Here is a 6460-nt window from a genome sequence, read left to right on the forward strand (position 1 = left end):
TTGAACTTCACCTTCGTGACCCACTAAAAATTTTATCGCCTATACTGGCCTATAGGGCCTGCACAGACACACAAACAGCCACTGATATACACACACATACAGCCACTGATACACACACACACAGCCACCGACACACACACTGATACACACACGCAGCCACTGACACACACACGCAGCCACTGACACACACACGCAGCCACACAGAGACACTGATACACACACACACACTGATACACACACACACTGATACATACACAGAGACACTGCTACACACACAGAGACACTACTACACACACAGAGACACTGCTACACACACAGAGACACTGCTACACACACAGAGACACTGCTACACACACAGAGACACTGCTACACACACACACACACACTGATACACACACAGACACATACACAAATACACTGATACTGATACACACACACTTATACACACACACAGACACTGATACACACACACAGGCACTGATACACACACACAGACACTGATACACACACACAGACACTGATACACACACAGACACTGATACACACACACACACACACACACACAAACTGATACTGATACACACACAGGGACACTTGGGTGGTAGGGGGGGACAGTGACTGGGTGGGTGTGTGGGAGACGGTGGGTGAGTGACTGGGTGGGTGAGTGACTGGGTGGGTGGGAGACAGTGACTGGGTGGGAGAGAGTGACTGGGTGGGTGACAGTAACTGGGTGGGAGACAGTGACTGGGTGGGTGTGTGGGAGACGGTGGGTGAGTGACTGGGTGGGTGAGTGACTGGGTGGGTGACAGTGACTGGGTGGGAGACAGTGACTGGGTGGGAGAGAGTGACTGGGTGGGAGAGAGTGACTGGGTGGGTGACAGTAACTGGGTGGGAGACAGTGACTGGGTGGGTGTGTGGGAGACGGTGGGTGAGTGACTGGGTGGGTGAGTGACTGGGTGGGTGACAGTGACTGGGTGGGAGACAGTGACTGGGTGGGAGAGAGTGACTGGGTGGGTGACAGTGACTGGGTGGGAGAGAGTGACTGGGTGGGTGACAGTAACTGGGTGGGAGACAGTGACTGGGTGGGTGTGTGGGAGACGGTGGGTGAGTGACTGGGTGGGTGAGTGACTGGGTGGGTGACAGTGACTGGGTGGGAGACAGTGACTGGGTGGGAGAGAGTGACTGGGTGGGTGACAGTGACTGGGTGGGTGGGAGACAGTGACTGGGTGGGTGGGAGACAGTGACTGGGTGGGGTGACTTACCTTGCCGCCGGACGCTTTCCCCTGCTGCCCCCGATATCCCCTGCTGCCCGGGACGGGAGGTGGGCTTGGGGGCATTGGAGGTGGGAGACACTGCTACACACACAGAGACACTGCTACACACACACACACACACTGATACACACACAGACACATACACAAATACACTGATACTGATACACACACACTTATACACACACACAGACACTGATACACACACACAGGCACTGATACACACACACAGACACTGATACACACACACAGACACTGATACACACACAGACACTGATACACACACACACACACACACACACAAACTGATACTGATACACACACAGGGACACTTGGGTGGTAGGGGGGGACAGTGACTGGGTGGGTGTGTGGGAGACGGTGGGTGAGTGACTGGGTGGGTGAGTGACTGGGTGGGTGGGAGACAGTGACTGGGTGGGAGAGAGTGACTGGGTGGGTGACAGTAACTGGGTGGGAGACAGTGACTGGGTGGGTGTGTGGGAGACGGTGGGTGAGTGACTTGGTGGGTGAGTGACTGGGTGGGTGACAGTGACTGGGTGGGAGACAGTGACTGGGTGGGAGAGAGTGACTGGGTGGGAGAGAGTGACTGGGTGGGTGACAGTAACTGGGTGGGAGACAGTGACTGGGTGGGTGTGTGGGAGACGGTGGGTGAGTGACTGGGTGGGTGAGTGACTGGGTGGGTGACAGTGACTGGGTGGGAGACAGTGACTGGGTGGGAGAGAGTGACTGGGTGGGTGACAGTGACTGGGTGGGAGACAGTGACTGGGTGGGTGTGTGGGAGACGGTGGGTGAGTGACTGGGTGGGTGAGTGACTGGGTGGGTGACAGTGACTGGGTGGGAGACAGTGACTGGGTGGGAGAGAGTGACTGGGTGGGTGACAGTGACTGGGTGGGTGGGAGACAGTGACTGGGTGGGAGACAGTGACTGGGTGGGGTGACTTACCTTGCCGCCGGACGCTTTCCCCTGCTGCCCCCGATATCCCCTGCTGCCCGGGACGGGAGGTGGGCTTGGGGGCATTGGAGGTGGGCTCGGGAGAGGGTGCCAGGGTAGGTGAGCTCGGGAAGCTAGCCGCGGGGGGAAGCAGGCCGCAGGTGGAGCTTGTACTTCCCCCTCCGTCCCACATAACTTGCGGGCCGCAGAGGAGCTGGTACTTCCTCCTCCGTCCCACATAACTTGCGGGCCGCAGAGGAGCTGGTACTTCCTCCTCCGTCCCACGTTGGGAGCGGGGGGAGGAAGGGAGCGGGCCCTGCTTGCCCAGCGCAAGCGCGCTGGACCGCGGGGGGAATCGCCGCTATTTTTTTCAACTTGAGTGGGGGGACGGGACACACCGCGCGGCCAGCCTCGCTGTGACCCGGCAATTTTGGTTCCATGGCCCGGTGCCGGGTCGCGACCCACCATTTGGGAAACGCTGGTGTAATGCATATGTGTGTCATGCATTATGTGCATGTATATGTTGTATATTGTGTTTTTTTTTAAATATGTTGAATATAAATGTGTATTTGTATGTGATATGTGTGCATATGGTGTAGTTTTTGTGTGCATATATGTGAGGGGAGGGAGGAGAGATAGGATGGGGGATGAGGGAGAAGAGATGATGAGGAGGAGGGGGGAGAAATGAGCAGGAGGAGGGGGGAGAGGAGATGATGAGGGGGAGAGGAGATGATGAGGGATGATGAGGAGGAGGGATGGGGAGATATGAGGGATGATGAAATAGAGCAGGGGAGCGCCATCTTTTCCTCCTGCGCCCCCCTTCCGACTGTCCCCCTCTCCGTGCCCCCCACCCCTTTACCTTGGTTCTGTGTGTTATGAATGCCATTGCGACGTGTCTCCAGAAGCCGTCTGAACCAAGGTAAGTGAAGCTTACAGAGGCCTTCGCCGCTTCCCTGACATTTAATTTAAGTGCCTTCTGGAAGCGTGTGGGGTCTCTGTAAACCCCGCGCCCCCCATAGATAATCTCGCGCAACACCCAGTTTGCGCACCCCTAAGATAGAGGATCAGGGAGAGGATGGGAGGGATGGAGAAAAAATTCTATTATTAATATTAATTGAGCCCTGAATTATTTTTTTGCCTTGGGACCCGCGAATGTCTAGCTACGCCACTGCCCATGGCCTTGTTTATCCTGCACCTACAAATCAGAATTACCCCGGGGTTCCTAGCCCCAATACAACACAACCGTGGCATAATTTCAGACCAAATTAATATTATTGTTAAACGCCACCAATATACTGTACTTGCCGAATTCCTTTTCATTTCTCACACAAGACCACTGAGCGCTTATAACTCAAGACGTTGCCCCCTACATGTATTACCAAAAGATCCGGGCGGCAGCGTAACCGTTGCTGTCTTAATAAATCAGGCAAAACCTGCATCCACTGTAACCTCTACTGCCCAACCACGTAATGCAAGCCTGGCCCGGGTGAAATCCAAATCGACAGTCGTAAAAGTTGCTCTTTCGCCAGGCTACCGGCCCAGAAGACAAGTGAATCCCCAAGTCCCAGATCTGCCTACAACTAGGGGCTTACTGCCTTTGATGCGATGCGGCTCCAATGCGAAATGTATTTGTCCCGTCATCACACCAAACCCATCACGTATGTATGCTCACCCCGTATAACAATGAAACCTCCATTGTCTTACCAATTCCGTCAACCATTGTATCCGACACCAAACTTACTTGGCCAACCTGCTCCTTTTAGAATTCGAGCCAAACGCAGTATACACTCTCCGGAGACTGACCCCAGAAGGCTATACAAACCGACATAATGCCTCCCCACTCCATACAAGAATGAAATAAATAAAAGTTAACATACGCCAGAACCAGTTCGATGTCTGTTATTTCGATGGGCACTACCCTCAGCCATTTCCAAATGAACCACACAGTCAGATAAAAAGAACGGGGTGAGATCAAACCACTCCCCCTGCTATTGTTCCATACACACCGCGGTCCATCCGTAAAACACTGCAAACAACGCCCTTGATGCATAGAAAATTTGCAAGTATCCATCCCCACAGTCTTTTATTTCAATTGATTATTCAATACGCTAACACCATAATATACCATGATTAGCTGTATAGAGAAAGCCTGTTCCCTGAGGAAAATCTGCACCTTGACTACCAAAAGGCCGCGAGACTGGAGCGTCACAAAGCCTAGTTCTTTACCCTCAGACCTGATGTAATTATAAACCGCAGCATGTCACGCTAAGGATCTTATACCCTTTCCCCAGTATCTATATTTATGCCTAAAAAAAAGACATAACAGCATGAAGGCTCCCTGTCTTGTAATGGAAATGTTCAAAAGTGCCCCGTTTTAAACAACTTACATGCAGCTCCAAACACTCCCGGTTCTTTCTCTGGGACTTACCCTAAAAAGGGGGGTTACCCCCCAAAATCTTGCCATCTTGTAATAACTCCTGTTAAATGTCATACTCTAACACAGCGGTGCGCAAACTGGGGGGCGCGAGACTGAGTGCGGGGGGGCGCGGGGGTTTACAGAGGCCCCGCGCGCTTCCCGAAGTCACTTAAATTAAGTGCCGAGGGAGCTGCAGGGTCTCTCTAAACCTAACTTACCTTGGCTCCGGCGGCTTCTCACACGCGTCGCCACGGCAACGCGGCATCATGTGACGTCATGATGCCGGAGAGGGGGTAAGAGGGGGCGCGGAGGTGAGGGGACCGCCGGCAGGGGGGCGCAAGGAAAATAGTTTGCGCCCCCAAGCTCTAACAGATTATAGAAATTAAACTAGTATCGCTCTTTCCAATATTATACCCATAGTTCTTAAACCTGATTGCTATTTTGTAATGTAACTGCATATACAGTTGCATCAATGGGTGACTCAGAAGTCTGCAACCTGTTGCATTAATGCATACCTCCCCATCTGGAGGTATGCCGATGTAAAAACTAAATCGTCTACCTTGAAATCACAATACCAGACAAGCTTTAAATAGGCTCAGGGGACCCCAAACAAGTTCTATTTATGCAACTGTAACGGGTCTTCCCTGTCAATACAGACGCTACCACCTGCTGTGTAACCTGTGTGGCTCTCAGGAGCCTAAGCCTCCGCTTGGGGAGCCTGGGGTACATACATATAATACGATCTCGTGGTGCAACGCCTCCACCTGGGAGGGATCCCAACAGAGTGGGAGGAGGCCCTCACAGGAAACAATCACGTTAAGCAAACAGTTGTACAACAGAACTGGCTTTACTGCATATATATAAGCATAACATTCACTAAACACATTAACGGTTAGCACTGCATAAGTATATTGCATAATCCCCACACCCACCACCGTGTATCCCCACACCGTGTCCAATCGCACTATACAAGGCCCTTGGCCACTCTCCACGTAAGTGTCCCCAAGTGATACCCCCACCCTTTAGGCGTGCTTCTTGCGTTGCTGTATAGTGTTGGTGCACTTGAAGAATGATACCTGCCCGGGGCTCCCACCCCGGGTTCCGCAGACTACGACAGGGATTCCGCCCGATCCGACGTCGTCCTCCGCACCGCGTTGGGTGAATTCCAGCGTGGATAATATCACCTTAGTCTCAGTGTCTTTGGTGGCGTTCTGAGCCCAGAACCCACCTCGCAGGGCTGCATGGCTTCAGCGCTGTGTCCCTGACTATGCAAACAGCTAATGGGGCAGTGTCCCTATCTAGGGCCTGTCCCTATAGCACAACAAGCTACACAGTGGCTCAGGACCTAACTGGGACCTAGGGGGCTGCTGGCCTAATGCAGTGGGTCACTGACCCCTGCACTCACCTCCTACCCCTAGCTTGTCCTGGTCCTGACTAACGTGCTCCTCGCGCGAAATGTATCAATCCCTCTGTGCAGGGAGATACTCTAGCCCTATTGGCTCCTTGGCGTCCCGTGGGGCGCTCCGGAGGCTCATGGGACTTGTAGTCCCTACAAGAGCCTGTCCCTGGTAGGCTAGGGTTCGCGCGCTTGCTGCTCGCGCATGCGCAACTGTCCCGGCCAAGATGGCGGCGCTCTGCACGGGGAGCCACCGAGAGCCCTAGCGACGCGCCCGCGGCCCTGACAAACGGCCGCTCCCGTCCTCAGCAACCTCCGCTCCGGTTCCCGTCTGCCCCTCACCCCTGCAATCGCCGACGGGTCCGCCATTGGGCTCCGCGGCACCCGCGATCGCCAGCCAGGTGAGGGAGGGCGTCGGGGCAGAGGGGG

The sequence above is a fragment of the Ascaphus truei genome, chromosome 3, assembly GCF_040206685.1.
Source record: "Ascaphus truei isolate aAscTru1 chromosome 3, aAscTru1.hap1, whole genome shotgun sequence".
Classification (NCBI taxonomy): domain Eukaryota; kingdom Metazoa; phylum Chordata; class Amphibia; order Anura; family Ascaphidae; genus Ascaphus; species Ascaphus truei.